At 43.7% G+C, this 24521-nt stretch overlaps 1 protein-coding gene across 4 annotated transcripts in view; it reads left to right on the top strand.

The window, feature by feature from the left end:
* The window catches only part of LOC138481515 (cadherin-10-like), a 1315401-nt gene that overhangs the window by 499353 nt on the left and 791527 nt on the right, over positions 1-24521 (top strand). Inside the window, exon 3 of one of the 4 annotated variants that reach the window (XM_069613701.1) lies at positions 19177-19222. The exons of the other annotated variants lie outside the window; for them this stretch is intronic. The gene's annotated coding sequence lies outside the window, so the exon portion shown is untranslated. The remainder of the gene's footprint in view (positions 1-19176; positions 19223-24521) is intronic. 4 annotated transcript variants of the gene reach the window in all.

A 24521-nucleotide genomic window follows, 5' to 3' on the forward strand; every position in this document is an offset into this window, starting at 1 on the left:
GAGAGAGGTTCTTCTAAATCGATAATTGATTATATCTTTTTGTCTAGTAATATCTTTATGAACACTAATAAGTTTGCTGTTGTCAAACAGGCAGCTAGTGATCACCATCTCCTATCACTATTTTGGTCGGTTCGAAGTATCAATTCTGTTAAACCTACCCGTTGGTATAAACAGACCTTAGTAACCAATAATGCCAGAAATCGCTTTAAATGGTCTTCTGACAAACTTTTAGCCCTGAATGATGCCATCTTGATTAGTCAAAAGCTACTCAAAGCGGACTCCTATATAGATGTACTGAACACCTTTGCTAATTTACTTCCTGTTTCTAACAATCCATCAAAAAGACACGCTCACGGGTTTGATTTAGCTCTTTGTGAGAGGAAAAAAGCTTATAGAAAAGAAATTAGAATACTTCGTAAATTACCCTTGAATGTTCAGATTAAGGCTGTTAATATTGCTAAAGCAAAATATCGCCGTTGGATCCGGTTTAGGAAAGCTGCATTGTATCAAATGGATGGGGAAAACTTTCTCGCAGCCTGTTATAATAAAAACTCTGCAACAGTGTGGGAACTTTTGAATAGATGTAATACTGTTCCCAACATCCATTTGCAAAATAATGGAGTATCTGAGTCTGTGTGGGTCTCTCACTTTACTACTCTGTATGAGGATTCTCAAATGAATCACTATAACTACAACAGCAACTCTGTGAAATGCTGGAGTTTGCGCTGTACACAACATATTATTCAGAACTTCATTAAGTTATCATCCTCGTCAAGAGCGGCAGGTCTTGACGGGCTTACGAATTGGATGTTTAAACAACATATGAATGAATGGGCGTTAATTCTCAATAATGCTTTCCATCATATCTTGCAAACTAAAATCATTCCTGAATCTTGGCGCTCTTCTGTAATTATTCCGGTCTATAAAAAAGGTGATCGTATGAATGCCAAGAGTTATCGTCCAATAACAATTCTGGATGCCCCAGGAAAAATATTCTCCAGACTGGTGCTGAGAGACTTTAATGACTGGACAAAACTGGCTAATCAACGCGATCCAGCCCAAGCAGGTTTTGTTGCTGGTTTGGGCACTAGTATCAATCTAATTACTTTAAATGCCATAAGACAACAAGCTCAGAATAAGAGACAATCTAGATACTTTGCATTTGTGGATCTTCATTCCGCCTTTGATTCGGTCTCAAGACCGAAACTTATAGATAAACTAATCAGGGCGGGATGTCCCTCCACTCTAGTTGATATTATTTATGCTCTTCACTCAAAAACTAAAGTCTTTATAAGACTAAATGTTGAGGGCTTGTTATCTTCACCAATTTGCACTTTTAGAGGGTTAAAACAGGGTTGCATTTTAGCGTCAGCTTTGTTTAATTTCTTTATTAATGATGTCCGATGGATCTTTGATAAAATCATAACTGATGCACCTAAACTAAATGGCGTGAAAATTTATGCCCTGTGGTATGCTGACGATTTAGTTTTGGTATCTAAAACACCTAGTGGTTTACGTAACCTTCTTACTGCGCTTTGCCAATATTTTAAAGATAATGAATTGATAGTAAACACTGGTAAAACACAGATTGTCACTTATGTTCCCAAGGGTTCACACAAGCGTTTACTAAACTGGCAAATTGAAGGTACTCCCATAAAAATAGTTCCAAATTATGTCTACTTGGGTCTTATTTTTGATGGCTGTCCGGCAGTAGAGTCACACTTTAACAAAATCAAACAGAAACTAACCATGGCAATTTGTCAAACACGTTTGATTATTTCAAAATATGGTAAGTTTTCGATCAAGGCAGCCATTACTTATTGGAATCAGAACGTAGTGGCAACTGTTCTCTATGGTCTTGAAACACAAATTATACCTAAAGGTTTCTTAAACACATTAGAAGCCAAGTTCTGGAGAGCAATTTTTCATCTACCTCAATGTGTACCTGGTGCGTTATTGCGCTATGAATTAGGCTTAATTTCCCTAATGGCCCTCCATAACTGGCGTCTATGTGCCTTATTTCGTAAATGCTTGTTATCCACATGTGACAATTCTACATTATCATCTATTTCCAGTTATTTACTTACCTCATTAGAAATTTTTCCTAAAAATTGGTCCACAAGTATTTTGAAGATCATGGTGAACGCTGATATTCCTCTTGATCTTCTGGTGTTTCATCCGAAACAAGCAAAAAAGAAAGTGTACATGATGGACTGGATAGATACTAGAACCCAATGTTTAACTTACAAAGACTTTGACTCTGCAATATTTGGTCCTAAACGATATAGAGAAACTGCGTCCTACTTATGTCTGGCTCCATCTGCTGCTATTAGATCAGCTATTTTACGTCTGCGACTTAACATCTGGCCTACGCGCCAGGTTAAAATAAGAAGGAAGCAGATCTCCCCAGATCTTAACTGGTGCAGATTTTGTAATAACATCACCATAGTTGAAACTCTGCGACATATAATATTGGACTGCCCGGCTCTCATGAGCACGAGAGGTGTACATTTTGTGAACCACTTTGCGTATTTTGCACAAATTGACCCAAGTCACAGATGGGCGGCCTTGGCTGCAACCGAATGTATGAGCATAAGAATTGCCACTGTTAATTTTTTAAATGCTTTGAACATGGAATGAATTTGGTATTATGCTCTCTGTTCAGCAAAATGAATTTGTTTTAAACATCTTATTATAACATGAAATATTTTATTAATATTTAACTTTTATCTAATCGGCTGTTATCTTGTAGTTGTATCTCTTTTATTGTCATTGTCTATGTCTATGTTTATGAAATTTTGGCTATGTTAAAAATTGAAAAAGTTGATATAAATTCAGCTATATTCAATAAATAAAAAAAAAAATAAAAAAAGATATGGTATTGTATCTTTGCATGATATGTGGATTACTCAAAGTAACCTGGATCTGTGTAACAATATATGCCTCATAATTTAATGATGTCCAAGAGACTATTCACACATGTAGGTAAAGTGCTCCTAGGTGAAATGTTCGAAAGCTACTGGAGCACTAAATACTCTGAACCCACAGGATGACATGTCAAGCTCCACAGTACAATGTCACAGTCATAAAGTAGAAATGAAGAATCGTATACTGCATACCTGTGACAAACCGACTACCACCCCGCAGGAATACAAGCAAGCGAAGAGGCTAAAACGCCCAATTAGCCCTCACACTTCTACAAACCACGAGCCAACACAATCATAAAGGTAAAACAGGCACAGTCAAGAGATATATGCCCTTTGCCTTTTCCTGCAACGTGGGCTGAGGGAAGGCTACACTCTTATGAGGATTATGAATGTGGTCCAGTAGCAACACAAACAGCAACGTATAACAGTCCAAAATAAAGGCATGTCCAATCAAGGTTCTATAGAAATATACATACTTAACTAAACGCACAATAATACAATAAAAACTAACTAGAAACACACTAAACAAAACAGACCCCTGAGATAGAACACAAAATACCCAAATATAGTAGATGAAGCACTCTAGGTAATGAATCAGGGGTGAAAGACAAGCAAAAGCAACAATGTCCATGAACAAGAATATGTACTTGTGAGCAAAAAGGGTTCAAAGTGACCTAACCAGATTCTAGGGCCAGAAAATTGACCTATGGGGGGTCAGTTAGCAGTCAGTAGTACCTTCCTCGCAGTTATTGGTGGTTCAACAGTGCCAAACCAGACTTCTTGGCACTGTGTGAAGATTGGGAGAGAGCAAAAGACAGCAACCGTGGGTTGTGCTGCTTCAAATGCGTTGAAGAGCTCATGAAACATGCTCCACCCAGTTAAATGGTGATAAACACTAGGATCCCATTAGTCATGTCTCTCAGGGTACTGTGAGTCCCAATCCAAAGGATCAGGGACAATATGGCACTTTTCTCATGCTCCCAAACACAGGGGCGGCTGGCACACATCTGCAGTGGACCTTAAACACAGTGATGTCATAGGTACCGCTGTGACTGGCAGAGAGGCAGAGTCTGTTCCAGCAGAAGAACACCCACAGTGGTGCCTAGTGATGGTTAGGGGACAGAGCGTGCTTCTGCCTTGAAACCATGCCTTCACCTCACCCTTGGAGGTCTTTAGAACGGACTGCTCTTTCAGCAGGCCCCAGTGAAATCTTCTCAAATGATGATCCTAAAATGCATCAAGATGTTTCAAAGATGTCATGGAAGACCACTTATTTTATAGGAAAAGGTTCCCAGGTGATTGGACTAAAGCTAGCCTGATTTCGGGGTTCAATCCCTGGTCTTGAAATGTGTTGAATTTTCTCCTATGTTGTCACATCCAATGTGCTTTGCTCCAGAGGAAGTGGAGGGGACAAGAAAGAGAATGCGATGCAGAGTGAATCAAGATAGCAGAATGCTCCCAAAATGGTATAGATCCCTCTCTGGCTACTCTAACTCTGCCTCCTGTTCCCAGGCCAGCGTGTTATGGAGTGCCTGTCCCAGGGGGAATGGTGCTAGCTGCACATACAAAGGAACAAAGAGTGGAAAACCACCAGGCTACTTTCCTGCCAATAGGGCAGTGTCCAGCCTGACTGGGGGAATACAGATAACCCTTCCACAGCTGAAATGGTCCCACAGGGCTGACACGTTTAATGTGGCTGTGATAACTCTGAGAGATGCTGGCCACCATACCCTAACTTAGATATGACTTATATTGACAGTTTTACGTGCCACCAGGACAAGATCCTCCAGAGTTATGCACTTTTCGGAACAGGGCTGCATATATTAAATGCAGCCCCTGCACTGCAGAGACTTGGGTGTCACTTGAGCTGTCAAGAGGGAACATGTGACCTCTGAACCTGCTATGTGCCACAGGTAGAGCCTGTGCTGTGAATCAGGATACTGATGCAGCAGGGCACAGGCACACACTATGTGTTCGGCGTGGAGCTTGTGGCAGGGGAATTTTATAAGTAGATGTCCCTTTCATAGATGGAATTACCTGCATTATGTTATTATTTAATGACAATTAAAATATCTGGGGCTTCCACACCCTTTCCAGGTGGCAATTCCTCACTATATCAGATCAATTCTATAGTACTATATAATATAAAACATGTATTAATTTGCTTTTATTAAACACCACATTCACAGCAAATGGTCCCTTGCTGCTAGACAGCTAAACTGCCGAAGAAAAAGAAGTTTAAAATACTAGATAAGGTTGAACAGTTACAGTCTTTGAATGATTTTGAAAAGAAAAATTATCAGTGATGTTGCACAATTTCAAAAGGGGGAGGTTTGCACAATATAGCCTCGAAGAACAAGAAGGAATGACCTGCCGTTCTGATTGGCTTAAATATTAAACTAAAGACTCAAGGATGGAAGATTTTGAGTACACCATTTTCTGTTATAGTTCTAGGCAACCCTACAAATTGTCCTTTTTCAGTAGGAGGGGAAAGACCACAAGCAAATCGGGTTTGTTTTTGTTTCAAAGGGGGCAATTCTGTCTGAACCGCTAGTTCACAAGCCTTCTGCATGATACAAAAAGCAACCCTCAGCACGTTTTGGCATCAGCGAGCCTCATCTGGAAAGTGTAGAGCTTAGGTGTCTAGGAGCAGCAAGCTGAGGACCCATATCTGGTAAACACTTAAAAATAAATAGGAAAAGTATTAGTGGTTCAGCATAATTTGCACGAGGGACCATAAGAGTGGAAAGGCCCATTTAGGATAGGTGGGGAAGTCTTTAAAATGGCTTGTGGGTCCAGTAGTGTGCTTTAAACATATCTTGGATCTCAATTGGGAGTCAGTAAAGCAGAGCCAGATCTGGAAATGGATGTACTTGTCACTTGGATCCAACTGTCAGCACTTGTCAGCCATTTTCACAAGTTGGCTAGCAGGTTTATGCAAAGGCCATTATGCTAATCCATCCATAAAGCACCCAGCAATGAAATGACCAGAAATGTACGGTTATCAAGGAGTAGAGGTAGAACGCATGGAGGGCAGAAAAGGAGAAGTTGGATGTGGCGGGTCTGCAGGGTACGTGATTGTGGATGTGGGTATAATGAAGGCTGTGGGTGGGCAGAGGGGCTAACAGGTAGTGGAGTGACAGGGGCTATCCCCTTTGAAGAGAAAGGAAACAGTGGCTCTGAAAAGCACAAGTCACTGGGTGGAAGGGAGGCTGGCTGAGGAGGAGGGATGGCAGGGGAAAGGGATAGACACGTCCAGTGTTGATGGGGAAGGCCACACTTCCAGACAATTGGTTGGCCACAATGTAATGGCCACAATAGAATGAAACACTGCCATGCACTTGGGTGCTGACACATTCACTTATAACTGTAGAGACCAGGTGTGATTTCTTCTCAACAAGAACTTCAGCTCCTAGAGGAATAGCACATAGAAGATGGCTGTATGTCTCAGTGTCCTCTTCCTGCAATTTCAGGGGGCAGTCTGTGGTTCGTAACATATCTTCTGTAATTTCATACTTTATCTAACTATAACCTCATAAAAACAAATAATGCTGAAACAAGCTGTTCCATTACACAAAACGTCTCCGAAATATGCATCTAGAAACTAAGCAGAATATCATTTTATGATCCCCATCATAACATACAAAATTGATAAATCAGAAGAACACACAGTGGGCTACATTACAACAGTTAAAGACGTCCATACAGGCACATATTGTACACAACTGAAGAGCCCTTATAGCATATGTGTATCCTGCATAGAAATCGCAATGCACAAATACCCAATCTGAGCAAATAAAACGACTCAATTGTAACACATTTCTTCAAATGGCCACTAATATTTTGGAACGATCAAATGTGTCTCTGTCACATTAAGATTCGAGATGTAGGCAAATCACCTCATTATGCAAACAGGCAAAGGAAGGTGATTGGTATGTGTTCCACTCTATGGCAATCACCAAGCAAGCCAGGAGACTTGCCACACAGAGAAATGCCTCATTCAGTTCTCTTCTCAATACCCCATCTCTACAAAACATTGTATCCCCTACCAAGGGGACACGAGGGTTTTGGAAATGGTTCTTAGTATGCAAAGTACTTACCTGCCCTGTATACAGGTAATCAGCCTATTATGCTTTGGTAACTGTGTTCCATCTTGCATCACTTGAGCCAATTGCCACCAAATGGTAGGTCCACGGCATGCCCTATCATTGTCTGCTGCACTCCTTGAATGGTTGTATCCATCCCACAAACTGGCAGAAAGTCTTTGTTGTCTGTACACTATGTGGACCAACCTATCTCTGGTGGATGAAATCACTTCTGCACCCTGGACCTTGCGAGGTCTAACTGCATGTTTTCTGAAAGTTCACAAAAGCGTGCAGTGCATTCTAAACGAGAAAGCACCACCACCATGACTATTGTTGTGAAAAGTGGAGAGCTTCTGCGGCCTGTTTTTCACTGGCACAGAAATAGCCCATCCAACAAGGCTGTGCAGCTGCCAAGCAGGTCCATGGTCAGAGCAAAGTTTTGCCCTGAGGGGGGAGAACAGAACATCAGATATCTGAAGAAGTCTATCAGCCTCCCCGCAAGCACGACAGGGGAGTCAAATGGGCTGGTAGTTGCCGAGCAGCTTATGCTGACCTACAGTGCTGCAAGCCAACTAGGGTGAAGGGAACATGGCATGTGGGTAGCGGAGGCCGATATGTGCAAAGTGGAGAGACGCCTCTGCTTGTGCTGCAGCCTGGGTTAAAGAATGTTCCCTTAGGATGGATGGTGTTCAAATTAAACGAAAGAAATGATTCACATTAATGTATAATTTTCATTGAATGAAAACCTGTACAATATCCCGGGACGATAGCTCAGCGGCAACGTGCGCGCCTTGGAAGCAAGATGACAAGAAGCAACACAGGTTCGATCCCTCGGTCTGCGCTCAGAAACCTCTGGGTGTTTAAGCGCGTTATAAATATGCAACTAAGACCAAAAAAGAATTGCGCAAATCAAAAACGAACAATTCCTGTAACAGCGCTTCGATGCCCGCGGGCTGTGTGAGCATTTTAAAATGCCAAAAATAAATTAATTAATTAATTTGGACACCTTTGCACGCAGATGCCCCGATGAAAACGGTGACACTCAGACTGTTTCCCTTAAAATAATCTGATATATTTTTAAGACAATTAGACACAGTGGGACAAATTTGCACAGACTGTTTGGGTGTGCAAGATGATATTCATAACATCATTCTAGTTGTAGTTTCTTATAGACCCACACCATTGGCATGAATAGGCTGATGTTCACTGCAGTGTGTAATCCTGTAAAGGAACACATCTGCAAGCATCTCTACATTCCCCTCAAGCCTCATTGGGGTTCTGTGCCTTTTTTCTGTCTGACCAGAAAATAAGAGTAATGGTGGCCACTATGTTTTGAACATGGCCACTGTTATACTGAACAACCATTAGCAATTCCAATAGTTTGGGCTTTTGTGTGGCTCTTTCTTGTCCCCTTCTCTTGGGGCAGAAGTGCAATGAACGTGTCTCCTCTATCAGTACCTGCTAGCCGTGCCCCTGGGGAAAGACCTTCACTTTGCTGTCATTCTTGTGCAGAAACAGCGGGCGCGCTTGCTGTACCTCTGCGCATGCACTGAAATCAAATGTAGGAATGCTGGAAACACGGCGGGCTGATGCATTTAGAAGGAGTTGATAATCTGGAGTGCGTTGGCATGATCTATTTTGGAATTGACTGGGGTGCCCGTTACAGCGTGTAAATGGGGTTGAGCGAGAATAGACCAGACCCCCTAAGGCCGCCATCTGCAGCCTGAAGCAGGAAGAGCAGATCACCCCAGAGATGTGTCTGTTAAAACTCAAAACAGGTTCCAAGCACACCTCCGAGTTCTTCCCTGAATCTGAAAAGCTTGTGTTAGCGCTCCAGGTTGGCAGGAGGGTGCCCTGATGATTCTACCAGAAGGTGTTTAGGGTAGAGTAAAATTAATTCCCAATTAAGGGGGTTGACAGCAGGGGGTTTCAACATCCATCGTTGACTGTAAATGAGAACACCTGTTTGGGCAGATAAATTCCTAAAGTATTTCCATGTGTAATTTTAATTGGTTATATATAACGCGCTTAATACCTTGATGTTTCTAAGCACGGAGCCGGGGATCGAACCTGTGTTTCTCAGCCTCGTCTTGCTCCCAAGACGAGCACTTTGCCACTCAGCTATCCTCCCGTGGTCTTTCTCATCAAAATTCATAGTCTATTCAAAATACCAACATAACACAAATGCCACTGAAAAGGAACATTTACACTTATGCTGGTGCATATGTACTTCAGTATTATTGCACACGAAGAACATTCTGATAAAAGTTCATGTGCCCGTAAACATGTTCACCAGAACTACTCTGCTATTAAATTACTGCCCATCCAGTGAGCCAATGAAAGTTCCTGGCATAGTCTGTACAGCCAGAGGAATTCTTCCATCGGTGAACTGCTGCGCCAGGGAATGACTTCACAGGGCACGCGCACGTTAGCTATGCAGCCCCACTGAACATCCCAATCACTACTGCCCAGCAAATGAATGTGCACAGATTCATTTTTATGGCATCACACAAACCCTCCCCAAGTGCTGTGGAAGTAAAATGTCCTGGGAGATAGCTCAGCGGCAACATGCTCGCCTTGTAAACAAGACCACACGAAGCAACACAGGTTCAATCTCTGGGTCTGTGCTTAGAAACTTCTGGGTATTAAGCGCGTTATAAATATCAACTAAGACATATTCCTGTAACAGCGCCTCAGTGCCCCCGGGCTGTGTGAGCGCTTTAAAAAAATGCAAATAAATAAATAATATTCGGCCATCAGAATGTTTGAGCTAGGAGGATGTGCATGATAATTGTGTCAGTGGATGGCCCGCAATATTGTGCAAGTATATTGTGTCTTTCAGAGCTGATGTGCCATGGCTGAAGATGTCTTTCCAGCCCAAGGCCGGCCTGCACAACAAAGAATGACGCTGTGCTGTCAAAGCTGTGGTTGCATGTCCAGAAGTGGGGTTGTGACTCAAAGGCTGGGTTGCTGTGCTGTCAAGGTTGAGGGTGTGGGTGGGTGTTCCCTTTTGCCATACCTGGGCATGGGACTGTGTTGCCTCGCTGCGTTTGTACAGCCCAGACAGATGCTAGGCTTTCGTAGACTAGGCTCTTGTTTTGTGGATGCGGCCATGGTGGGCTATATTGCTAATGATAGTTGCCATCTGAAACAGCAAGAATGTGGATTTGGACTATGGTGGCACGGAATTATTCAGCAATGTGTTGGGCAGTGGGCTTTTCTGCTGTGGTCTGTGCAGGCATAGCTGTAAGCGGTTTTACAATGACTAGGGGGTCCTAGGGCTTTACTTTCATGTCTGCGGGTGCTGTGATGCTATCAGTCGTCTGAGTATACATAAAAATTAGTGGAACCATGTTCCCTGCTGGCCCACCCCCTCTCCCTCTAAACCCCATTGCCACATCCGCTCCCATGCGCAATCCAAACCCGCAAACAAACACTCGTGCACACCTATGGCCTGATTCAAAGAGCGTTTTTCAATGGAATTGCACCATTATAAAACACTTCTGTTAATCAGTTCTTAATGTGTGGCTGACTATGCGCCAATCCACTAGACCATTCAGATGTGTACCTTTGGCATGACCTCGCCATTTTGTTGGCCTAAGGACGACAGAAGTATTCATGTTACTTACACTTGAATGATGAAAAACATACAAAGGAAGGCGGGACATGGGACTGACACTAGTCATAACCTACAGTACACGCATGCATGTCTAAATAAAATCTCTCAATTATTCACTTTAATTGTTCCTATATTAGCATCTTGAGAGGAGGAAGGGCAGAGTTGGCTGTACACAGATTCAAACAATTTCCCTGCAGGTTATACACATATCTCTTCAGTAGTCATATTCATCTATAAAGATATCTTGCCACAGAGTTGAATGTTTTTTTTTTTTTTATCCGAATAATATACCCAGATGCATAGGAGCGGATATTATTTAAACAAGAAGGCCCGCGCAGGAGGGAAATTACCACTCAGGTTATTCCACGGGGCCCATAGTTACAGGAATAACCTGAAAGAATTGGCCTCCATGGAATGGAGAGAAGGGACTACATGTAGTCCCTTCTTTCTTTCCATGGCGGCCTGTCGCAGAACTGGAGCAGACGCGCTGGGGACAGAAGTATTCCCAGCATGTCTGCTCCCGAAATGGACAGAAAAAAGGGTAAGTGTGGGTGGGGGGGGAGGGTGACCCTGTGGGTGAGGAGGGAAGTCTGTGGATGGGGACAAGGGTGGAGAGGGGGAACCACATGCCTTGTTCCCCAGCAGTGGAAGATGGCAGCCTCCAGCCGTGAGGGGGCTTGGAGCAGGAGGATTACCGTCTAGTAAATCCCCAATTTCAAGCCTCCTCAAGGGCTGAGAGGCTGCCATCCCATGGTGGGTACTAATTTGCTATTCATCCATCCAGCATTGCACCCACCTTTTCATGCACTAGCCCATTCTCTTACTGCTTGCACCCACCTATTTTCTTCCCTCCTGCAGCTTCTCCTCCCACAAGAGTTGATTGCAATGGTTTCGATTTTACTGTGAATCAACTCTAAAACCCCAATCTTCCCTAGGGATTTTAGGCTCTGGATGAATATTCAAGCTGAAATGTTTCAGGATCTGGTAATATTTTACCTACAGAGTCACAGCAGCCTGTAAACCACGTTTTGAAAAGTTTGCCGAGGCAAACCCCAGAGCAGAATCCTGCTGGCTATTCCCGAGCATTTAATATATATGTGTTCTAAAAGAAACATTTCAAGTATATATCCAATGCAGGTTAATAATAACGTGATGAATACAATGAGTTAGTGCTATTCTCACTTCAATAACTCTATGATCAGGGTTTTCTCCTATCAATTACTGTGCTTGATTTCCAGTCGAATAAACACACAATTCCATTTTCAAATTGCAGTTGCAAGATTCTCGTTTTCTGGTGTGGGTGATGCCTCCCTTTCAGTCATATCATCAAACTCTGTAACCCTTTTTCATTTTGGATCTACGTTATATACAGGATCACCTTGTTTTCCACAAAATAGAAAACATGTACATGTTGGCAACTTCTCTAAAATGATAATTAAGGCTGTCACTGCTCTATGCAACTTTCTTATATCATGTTCAATCCGTAAACATATAGATCATTGTTTGCCAAAAGATATTGCAGTAAACACGCATAATACGCAATAAGCGTTAGCCTTATTTCTAAGTCACAAAGGCATGCATTAACAAGTAATAAGAATGGAGCAATAGTATTCTAATACACCTCAGACTGACATGACATCTAACGTATGTTCCTTATGATATGTTCCAAACACACACACTGCCACATATGGATCCAGACTCTGGGTTACAGTGCTCTATGACCAGAGCACAGCATTGCATGGCAATTGTGTTTTATGCAAATTCCAGTTAGCATATCATAACACCTTCCCTAGTCCAGAAAAGTTCAAATGAACTAGAGTGATTAAATGCTTTTATAGCAAATAACTAAAACATTGTTTCATATAGGCATTGGCAATATACCATGTCTAACAAGAAAATAAATGCAGGTAAAAGATAATGTGGACAGCATAAACCGGTATGCAGCAGAAGTTTTGTTGGTCATAATAAGGATTTATAGAAAACAAATTACAGGAATTCAAATGACTCAATTCTGAAAATGAGGAAAATATTAGTTTCAAGATTTTGGAATCAACCAAGCCCTGGGTGGCATGATAATTCACTAGATTTATGTGACATTCTGTTAAAGTGGCCCGTGGCTAATTGTGTGTATCCTCATTATGCCTAAACCTACCACACACAAAGACAACTCCAATGGATTAAAACGTCATCAACCACACTTCAATAGTGATTGTCTATATTCGTGCTCCATTGGGAGTGTAGAAGGGCGGGTCCGGCATGTAATATTATACTATAGAGCTAAACATTATGCATATGTGTGATATCTGAAGTATGAAATGGAGGTCCACGGATGACTGACATTACTTATGACCTATGGGAGTGCAGTTCTTCGATGAAATCATCTAGCTACCCGCTTCAACTCGACTTATTTTAGAAAATTCAGAAGTACACAAGGTTGAGTTTATCTTGCAAAAATTCAAAACAGTGATCTCCATCACATACAGATCACTTTATCACAGAGATTACACTAGGAAGATATCTTACTCCAAAGTTGGATGTGCTTTCTTCACTGGGTAACATTCAAAGAAACATGACACTTTTTACCACCCTGTGAATGAATGTTTAAGATTGACACCAACCCTCCCATTTATCTAATGTGGTTGACCCTTCCAGCACTCTTTGCGCCCATTCAGTTCCTGTCACTGTGTTTTTTTTAAGTACCACTCAAACCAATGCAGCCTTTTCCTCCCAAATCTTGGCTCTTGAATCCAACCATGAACACATCTCTGGAAGCATGTGCAAACCCAAGATACAAATATAGGGCCTGATTCATGGAAAAATGTGCATTGATCCTGCAAAGCCAGCTTGTTGAAAATGATTTTGCGCGTCCCTGCGTGCATAACATTTTCTGTGTGCTCGCGTATTCATGGAATTGTTCCCGCAAACTAACCATATGCGCAAGTAGCAAGCAAAACGCCCATGACAACCCCCCACCCAAAGCATATCTAGCGAAGTATACCAACCTTTGCGCACTCCTCGTTGACGAATTAATGCATCCCTGCAATACCGCTTGTGTACCCCACAAACCAAGGCAACAGCCCAGCGACACTGCGTAGGTTCCCCGTAACTATTCTCAGCACCCTCTCAACATGCATACCACATAGCATTAAGGCAATCATTTGCCAATAAATATGCGTGCGAACCACCGTAAACCATGTCTGCACCCCGCTACATTGCTTACACACACCCCTAACTTCGATCAGCACTGCAACTGCGTGCACAAACCACTAAATCAAAGATCTGATCTTACCTTTGCACAGAGATGTCTATGCACATGGGTCTTTTAGGCAGGCCTTCCGGTGACGGTCTGTGGTGATTTCCCCGACATGAGGTTGCATGGTCAGATCAATGAATACGCTTGGTGAAGCGTAGTTGTGGGCATGCTATTTACTTGCATGGGCCGTCCCTTGACATGCCTGAATTTTCCCTTGTTGTTCCTCATTCTGCATTTTACACCCTCTTTGAGCTCTGTGTAGACCCAATCCACCCTTTCTGTGGATTCTCGCGCAACACACTCGGCTGCACGCATAGATGCGCAGGACCTGTGCAAGGGCCCCATAGTGCACAGAAGGGTGGTTTTTCACACTGAATGGCTTGATTTACCCACAGAGTATTCCATGAATCAGCCCCATAATAATATGATATCTGTTATGTGAGACTCTTTGTGTTAGTATTGTTTTTCTTTCTAGTGCAAAAGCTGGCTGTAATATGAAAATTGTATCCTAAATATAACAGAGATATGACTCAAACTGCAAATGGAAATGTATTTTCAATGTATTTTTACCGTGACTCGGGCGCTTGGAAGTTACATAGTTATTTCTCTATTTCTGTGTATAGTTGCCCAAACCAGGCTACACATTCAACTAAGTTCTAGCGGGGTGGTGCAAAATATGCTCAACTGCCGTGCAAGGACTTTTCTGGGTCAGTGAAAAGAAGTGGGCATGTTTAGGACCATCCAGATGAGAACAGTCTCACCGTTCCTGCACAAATAACTCTTCCAAACTTTATAAGCTCATCCAACTTAAAAGTTTTGCCAGACCTTAAAATGTGCACTCGCCTCGAGTGATTGGCTTATAAAACTGACTTTTGTGGAGCAAGACATTCTGTGATGCGTGTATGTGGGGAATTGAGTGCGTTTTTATGCCTGGCTTGCAGCTTTCAACTTGACATTTTTATATCTGGTTCAGGGATAAAGCACATCTTGCACAAATAAGGTCTTACAGAACTAATTTTCACCCTATTCATTAGACACTGCACAACAATTGCCTCTGTATAGCAAGAGACAAAGTAGTTTACGATGGCCTATTGCAATGTTATTAATGATCACCATGTTTGCGATCACGGGAATTTTGGAAATTGAGCAAGTAAATCTTGCTTAATTCCAAATTAAACAATATCTATGTGCTAGGACAAGAACGTTCAGCAAACACACACATTGTTTTTCCTTTTTCTGGTCAGCCGGTAAAGCAAATACATATTTCTGTCATGTGTTAATGATAGCACTTAGTTTGAGCCAAAACCTATTTGCTCAATTTCTATATAAATGAAGTTTTTTCTGGTGTGGTTATGCTGCAACATGTATTTTATATCCGCTCACATGTCCTTTACTGAGCCAAAAAATAAGACGTCCATGTTTAAGTAATGTTCATTAGTTTTGTTCAACCCCCCTATTAACTGGTCACAACGCAACTGTTCATTGCATGGAGGTCTTTTGATAGCCACCTTTTTGCATGACTAGTTTTTAAGGGCATAATTCACAGAGTGTTTTTTCAGTGGGAAAGCCCTAACTGTTTATTATGTAAACAGAGATATCTTAAAGGAAGTGTCTTATTCCCACCTCCCTTCCTGATACAACAAGTTCAATCCAAATTTGTTGACAAAACATAAATATCAGATCATGATATTTTGTACTGCAGAGCTGAAGACCACAGCCTGCTGTCTGACTGATAGCTAGGGTTTGATTGGATCGATGAATCCCATATTGTTCTCTCTGTTCACTGCAATATTGCAATAAACAGCGTTTGTGCCAATCTATGTTTGTTTTTTCTTCATGGTGTACACAATAGGTTTGATTTACCAAAATTTTCCAGGAGATTGTTCTATTGGAATATTTTTTTGTAAATCATGCCTTATTTATTCTGTTTCTGGTTTTCCAAAATCCCAGAGGATTACCTAGATCGATGTTCTCAATAAACACTGACAGTGTGCCATTGAATATTAAATACAATTATAAACATGTTCAAAATATGTGTATGCTAAACAGTAGTTTGGCAATCCTTCTCTGGGATGTTGCAGTATTAGTGACATAAAATACAGTTGTCAACTTTTCCACAATGTTGTATCACGACCCAGACATTCAAATTTCTGTGAGTTCTAATTGCTAGTGAAAGAACATTCGCGCCTGGGGAAGGGTGTTCAGCCAATCAGGTGTACAACCCACTGTTTCCAGCCAACCAAGTCCCTTCCATGACTGGCACCATCTTGATTGTGAGGGAGTCAACAGGGAGCCTCTCACTGTTGACTCCGTACCTCCCCACCCTGCTAAAATAAAATGTACCCTTTCCCCACCATCTCCATCCCCAATTACCTGCTGGACTGCAGTTTTGTGCTCCGGTCCTGGAGCTACTCCTTCCCATCGAAGCCGCCATAGGCAATACCCTGCAGCCAATGCTATTGCACCCGGGCGAACCCGGAGTGAAAATAGCTGTAACCCCCTTGTTGGCGTCAGACATGGGTCAGATATGGCCCACAGCCCTCACTGTGGACCTCACTTCAGTTGGGCCCTTCTAGGCTTGGGCTGGAAGGCTATTACCAGCCATGTCTGCTCCCAACGTAGGGTTGATTGGCATAAAATGAGCATCTGATAAGACACAGATTGGTACGAGGAAAGAATGGCAAACTGTATTGTTCGTTTTGCTACAAATACATTTTTACTCTTGCATCTGCAGAGACAATTATCCCAAGAACATTTTAAAATAGCTGGTTTAGTTAGTTCCAAATAATTGAATGCTGTTTTTTGTATTAAGGGATTTCTTACGGTTTACCAGGAAAAATAATATAGTTTGTTGTGTTTGTGCTAAACACCTGTCTATTTTAATCACCTTTATATGTTTCCCAGAATATCTTCCACCAATTGAAGTTTTCTTATGTCAATAAATGAAGTAAACTATAGTGTCCTTGGATGTTCTATAAGCAAACACTGATTGATATATTTTAGCTATGTCTTTGCAAAAACTGAGGAACTATGTCTGGCCTCAGACCCCAAAAACAATGATACTGCAGTGTTTAGGAAGTGATGTGAAAAGGGGAGTGGAAGGACATATGGGGCTTAATCAAAGGCTCCAAACAAGCAGAACTGAAAGGCCGACTGAAAGGATAACCTGCCAGCCTTCCAAAAACCTTCACACTGAAAATGGGCATATTAAAGCAAACTATGTGAGTGTCTATCTGCAGTTGAAATCCAGAGAAAGCTGAAAACAATGTAATCAGAGTGCATATTGGAAAGACACATCACATTGCTGGCTGAGAGATAAATGCAGCATTTTCACTGAAACTGCAACTCTTCAAATTATGGTGCAATATGACAACTCAGACCCACTTTTCAGCATAAAAACAAACAGAAGATAATTCAAAATGCATTATGTGAAATACTGAAATAAACAGCTTTGTACTTTCAGCTGTCATATTTAAAAAAAACAATGCTCTGTGAAAAGAATGAAGACATCCACTGATGTTAAAGCAAAGTGACCCATTTCAAAGGAGAACGGCTGGTGTTAGAAAATTCAACATGGGAGTTCATTCAGCCAAGGACAATTGGTGGGTCTCTAGGCAGAATTTGCAAATGGATTCCCCCACTGCAAGCCTGTTGGCCTCTAGATCTGGAAAGGGAATTACCTTGAAGATCTTGCATCTTGCTATTTACAAATACAATAAAGTGTGGCCTGCCCTTAATGGTGTTCAAAGCAAACTTCCCCCATGGCAGGGCTTGTTGTCTCTGAAGGCTAATTTCTTTGCAAGACAAATCATTATGTGACCCGGAATTTGAGAGATCTCTGTGTATTTGATATCCCAACTATTTATGACTTGCAGCCCACCAACTTTAAACAACAAAGGAGGCTAATGACTTTTACCCCAGCTTTAAAAACACAGTCCAGGAGGTTCTGGTCACATGCTGGCCAAGAATGGAAACTGACCTGAAGAAAAGAGGGCTTAGATTAGCATGTCCATGAAGATTTCTCATTAGTTTAAATGGACTATCATAACAGATGCATTTTCTCAGCAACCACAAGTCACACTGCACCCATTTGTATGTCATTGTTAAGATACTTTCAAGGCAGCAATTTAGTAGAAATCCAATTCATCCACATGTGATGTATGGAATTGTAATAGCAAGCTAAAATGTGTTTCTGACTGCTTTGAAAATGTCACAAATGAAAGAATTGGTAAGCTGGTGGATAGTAAAATTAGATATTTGGAAAGAAAATTGCATGTTCATAACAATTATACTTTTTGTATATACGACAACAATATGCCACAAAACCATGCAACATGGTTCAAACCCAGCTGTCATTTTATTAAATCTGCCATGATGAGATGAAGCAGAATATATACATAGGGCCTCATTACGACTCAGGCGGTAAGGGGTTTAAGGCGGCGTAAACAGCGCCGACCCTTACCGCCTGATTCCGAGGTCCCTCAGCGCCATGGAGGTTTTAACACCTGCTTTGAGCAGGTGTTAAAATCCATGGCGCTAAGGGACCTTGATGTTAATTACGCCACCGTAATTTACGGTGGCGTAATTAACGCCTTCCCCACTCCCATTATGCCCTATGGGGCAAAAATGGGAATGGGGAAGGGTAAATGGGGATTGGGGACTTACCGCCCCGCCAACCTCGGAATGGGGCGGTAAGTCCGCCAACCACCATGGCGTAAACATAGTTTACGCCATGGTGGTAAAGGTACGACCCAGGCAGTAACTTACCGCCAGGGTCGTAATGAGGCCCATAGTATGGCAGTTATAAGTACTTTATGAGGTTTTGCCATGTAGCTACTTTCTGGCTGAATTTGACATGAGAAAAAAGGGGAATTTCAAATGGGATTTGCAATATTTCTGTTCTAGACTCCAGAACCAATACTTTGACATGGGCTGTCCTGGGGGTTGGAGAGAAATGTGAAGGACCAATCAAAGGTGCAATAATTCTTGCAGGTCACTGCCCAATATTGACATCTTGATGGTGTCATCACTGGAATATAAAGTGTCTGCATTATGAGAGAAGGGGAGAGCTGCTAAGAATTACCATGAAGGAGAGTTGCCAAAAAAGATTACCAAAAGGAAGAGCTGCCCAAAATTACCAAAGGAGGTTAATTGAAGTTTCAGCTGGGTGGAAATATTTCTGGGGAGACTAAAAAAGCAGAGGCTGTGATTCTTCACTCTACCAAGACAGAGAGAGGAGCTGTGGGATACAAGAGAGAAAAGAGCTGACTAGAATCCTGTTTTTCCCTACAGGTGAAGCTGCTCAGTCCCTGAGTTACAAGCCCAAAGATTTCTAAAAGTAAGTAGATTATCCAACAAAATGTCAGCATGGGGATCTATTTAATTAAACCATTCCCTTGTATTGGTGGGTTCTTTTCCATTAGTGGGTGGGAGGCAAACTGTGTAGATCCTTAGCCTATTTGACTGATTATTAATTTAATGAATTACACCATATGTTGCTTTTTGTTTCCATTCAAAATTAACACAGCTCATTCACAGTGTATGCTGAAAACTATAGACTGTAATGTAAGTGGCTAATCCTATTTTTCCCGTTCACCTCGACTTCTTTAAGGAAGAGGGGTGTCCTTGTCTCTAAACCAAAAAATTCCCTAAACTGCCAACTTCCCTTTAAGTGGAAAAGCGGTCTGAAAATCCAAAATTCCTAAATCATCCCCACTTTACTGTCCAACCTCCCCAACACAGGCCTTTCTGTGAGGGGAGTCTGAAAAACAAACTTCTAAACTGTCATCACTCCCTAGATCTGGCCTATGAATAGATGGGTGCTGCATTTAATTGTTGCTTGGTTTTTTGGGCCTTGTGGGAGAAGTGCTTGCAAAAGTGAGACCTCCTGTATCCAGCATTGTAAACAAAACTGCTAGCCTTGTTTAAGCATGCAGTAACATCGAAATTTCCCAGCACTGCATATGTAAATTGATTTTATTCATTGGCCAGTGTTGATTATTCCTTGAAATGAAATCTGTATAAAGTCAAGCATTGTGATTTGTGTTTTCCAAACCAACTTGTGCAATTTATTTACATAAAAAGAAGTTTGTGGAGACCACCTGGCGGCGCAGACGTGATGGACGCATAACCCATCGTCTCCCTCTCTGGGCCAGAAACATGCTGGTAATTTAAGCAATGTAAGGAAGAAATATCACCCAGCTTAGCATTGATCAGCACCAGAAACCGATCAAGCAGCAGCAGAGAGCTTGCATCAGAAACCGTAAGGGCTGCAGTGCTGAAATCCACACTGCAGTGTCACTCCCCTAGGCCTGGTGGCTGAAAAAGACAAATGGTGGCTGCGGTGGCAGTATCGGATCAGAGAGAGGAAAACGGGCCCATCTCTAAAGAGACCTCTGCAGACGAGGCGGAATTCGCATACCGGAGGTCGAGAGGGATCTAACAGTGTGTGGCTCTCTGAAGTTGAGCGTTACGAGGATGAGAGGAGCCTGGATCCAGCTGCGGGAGTCCAACCCCTCCCCCTAGTCCATTGACGACAGCACCTAGGGCAGGATGAGTTTGCTGGGGCGGCCGGCCCAGTGGAGGTAGGCGGACAGAAGCAACACAGTGCGCCCCTCCCCCCCTCTCTGAGGAGTCCGGCGGGGAAGTGAAAACCACGGTCTTGCCATGGGGACCGGGCAGATCTCCCCAGCCGTGGCAACACGTTGGCAGAAAGGTGTCTCCCCCCTCCCTCCAGTGACTGTATCAGTACATCGGGTGGGAGTCAAGGAGGGCCCCCCATTCATCTGAGCCTGCGACAACCCAGGCGCAAGGCAGACATCCTCACAGAAGCCGCATCTACCAAGTAATAAAGGGACCGCATACACACACAGTCACCAGCAACAATCGTTGTGGGGAGTCTCCTGGACTCAAACCTGAGGTCTTGGACATATGATCTCGCAAAAACTGAAGACGACTCGCCTCGAACACCTACACAAAGAGCATGAGGTCCGAGCCAGCTACAGGGTCCGACATCCAAGTCTCACTCCAGTGCCCTTTGAAACCCCGACTGTGTCATTGGCCTCTAGCTGCCACTGTCAGTCCCCCAACACCAGTAAATCCAAGAACGTTAAAGAATGGGGACTGCCACCAGCCCCCCCCCCGGTGCTGCTATTCTTGCAACCGCTGATGCACTGAAGTCGACCTTACTATCCAACGATGGACAGGCCTCACACTACCGCAGAGGCCGGAGCAGAGCTAACACATTCGGCTCGGTGGAGCCCTCCTGAGAGGTGGAGGGAGGCACAGGGGTAGATGGAAGTAAGACTGAAAGGGGGGAAAGAGAAGGTAATTGCGTCATTTGTAAAACCCCACTAAAGAACAAGCCACCAAAGAAGTGATATCGGAATGTGCTCAGTCCCTCCCTGCTAATTCGGTAGAACTCATATGGTGCAGGGGGTGCAACCCCTCTTTTGGCGCGGACCAGATGACCTCACGCATCTAGGACAGCCTCCGGTCTGACAATGTTGGTCTCCTAAGCTACAGCGGTGGTAAATTGTCTCGACCAAAGATAAAGCTGGATCCGCGTACCCTAGCCACTTTACAGAAGTTTTAGCCGCTCAGGCACATCTATGGAACCAGATGAACTCCAGAGCTCCTCGGACATCCCAGGCAACGGTCTTGACAGTGCAACCAAATCGGACATATGGCTCCTTCTGGGTGAAATTAGATTGCTCAAATCTAGCCTTACAGAGACTGTCTCAGACCTACACACGAAGATGGCCAAACTGGAAGACCGTTTGGAAGCAGCCGAAAGCAACCAGCAGTCAAGAGACATTGCCAACATGCAGTACGAGGCCCGGCTCTTCGATCTTAAACAGAAATTATGGCACATGGAGTCCAAGATTTATGACCTGGAAAATCGGGAGCGACGATCCAACATTCGAATTGTGGGCCTGGAGGAAGAACAGGGGAAACTCTAACTGGTCTGCAAAATAAGGTCAAAACCCTAATTCTGTCCATGTACAATGAAGCAAATCCCCCAAGCTTGTGTTTCACAGGGTGCACAGGGCGGGTGGTCCACCGAGGGGTCACCACTCAGTCCTCGTAAAATGTCACTACTACGTACACAGACAGGACATTTTGCTGAATGCAAGAGAAAAAGATACGATAGAATTTCGGGGTTCAAAAGTAAAACTGTACCAAGACCTCTCAGCGATGGCATTAGCAAAGAGAAGAGGATGCCGTCCCCTCACGGTTTGGCTGCAGGAAAGGGGGTGAGGTACGGATGGGGCCATCCCTTCTCCCTGTCATTTGAGTTCAGCAGAGAGGAATTCAGGATAACCTCAGTGGAGGAAGCAGAGCAAGCCCTCCGTGACCTCCAAGGTCCCACCACAGGTTCAGACACTGACAGCCGAAGAGAGTCCACAGGACCACAATGAGAAGCAGCGGCCAAACCTCCAGACGAGGCCGAGCACAATTAAAGTGGAAATACAAATTATTGAATACTCCATTGTTTTATCAATCTATGCAGCTGTTTGCAAGACCATTCTTTTTCTGAGCTACCACTTTAAGTTTCTGGTGCAGTCCACCAACCGTTGACTATCAATAAGAATCTGAGGTTGAGTTAGTCCTCAGATGGTTACTGCATACTGTTTCACACGCATGCTGTTTCTTCTTTGCACATATGTTATTGCTCCAGTTAGAGCCCGGAGAGGGGTCCCGCCAATGTGGCCCTTCTTGATTTAGGGTGTCTCTTTTTTCTTTTTCAGATGAGAATGCACCCAGTAGCATCTCATAAGGAGGGGAAGGGCTGGGAGGAGACAAGATACACTCACCAAGATAAAACAACAGGTCCAATCCACATTATTATTCCATACACACTTTGCATTGTTGCAGCAGGTTTACCACTTCCCTGCAAACCGAAGGGGATGGCCACCTCGCAAATCACAAGGCAACGGGGCTCCAACCGTGACTCTCGTCTTTTGGTATGGCTCGGTTTGACGGCATAGTCTTCGGGTTCCCTAAACGTGAAAGGCCTCAATTTGCCGCAAAAAAGGTCAATGCTAGCATGGCAGTTTAAACAATCCAAGCTGGATGTTCTGTTTATACAAGAATCAAAGTACACTAGCAGGGGAGAACGAAAGATTGTAGGAAGGGAGATCAGAGACATGGGGCCTCATTCTGAGGTGGGCGGTAAGGGATACCGGGCACCAGTAAGGAGACCGGTGCCGGTAATCCCTTACCGCCCAATCCAGAGGTCCCTTAGCGGGAACCGCAAGGGACGTGTGGTTAGACCACACGTCCTTTACGGGTCCCGTTAGGGGACCAGGGCGCTAATTACAGGCCTGCTATTAGCACTCTGCTCAGCCTACGCACCCAACCAGCGACAGTCCAACTTCTTTGAATCTTTGTTTGATTTTTTTGGAAAACTGGAGGGAAGGTACACTGGTCTGTGGGAGGGATTTTAATGTAGTGGGAGAACGGGAGCATGATTGGCACCCAGTAAAGCAAAACACCCACCCACCTACCAGCCTCCAAGGGGATTGGTTCCTTAGCCAGTTGATGGAACACCACCTAATTGACACAAATGGCGCACAACTCACCCGGAAAAAAAGTCCTTTACCTCCCCCCCCTCCACCGAACTTTCTCGAGAATAGATTATCTCTTGATAGGAGCTGAAAACAAAAGTGAGATTCTAGGAGCATCCATTGAAGTGGTGGCCTGGGCTGACCATGACTTATGCATGCTGGACCTCGACTTCGGCACCCACCCATGTCAGATCGTAGATGGCTATTCAACTACTTTCTGTGCAGGGGCCCAGTGTTCAAAGAAACTCTTTCCGAGGCCATCACAAGTTTCTTTGAGGCAAACGACACTGATGGCATGCCGCTGAACACGGTCTGGGAAACAGGGAAAGAGGGATCCTAATATAGGAAGGGATGGCCAAGAAAAGACTCAGGCAACTCAGGAAAGGAGAGCTGAAAGCAGATACTGCTCGGCTGGAACTTACCCTTAAGAACCACCCCCCCCACAATGAGGACATAGTGACTCAAATTAAGCGGCCGAGTGAAGAATTAAGGGACATATGGAGGAACGGTCAAGGAGCCGATTCATGGAATTAATGTGCGCTGAAATTTCCAGCACAAGCGTGCGAAAGCTTGCGAATCGCAGTGCCAGTGCGAAAATCAAAGCGAAACCCGCGCACAGCGATTCATGGAAGTCTGTGCGCAAGGAAATTCCAGGATGTGCGCCAAAATTCTGCATGGCGCACGCTGGCGCACACGTCTCCAAACAGCGTGCGCTAAGCGCACAGCGAAATCACACATAGCGCGGTGCACACAACAAAAGTAGGAGGAACAGGGGGCGTGACACCCGGAATGGGGAACAACTCGTGAAAATGTGGGCGTCACGGGGGAAGTACAGGAGGCAAGTGCGGAAAGCCCACACACACGTTCAAAACAAGTAATCATGGAATCAAACGGGGCTAACGTGTGCACCAAAAAAGATGCGCTAATCTAGAAACACGTACGCCAGCAGGAAGCAGGCGTAGGTGGACCCGGGCAGTATAAAAGTGCGCACAAACAACAAACAAGCACAGACGCCAGGATGAATATACCGTTCCTAGCAGCAGTGGTCGTGGGATACCGCAGGAGGAG

Source organism: Ambystoma mexicanum, chromosome 5p (assembly GCF_040938575.1).
Source record: "Ambystoma mexicanum isolate Mex_15411 chromosome 5p, UKY_AmexF1_1, whole genome shotgun sequence".
Lineage (NCBI taxonomy): Eukaryota > Metazoa > Chordata > Amphibia > Caudata > Ambystomatidae > Ambystoma > Ambystoma mexicanum.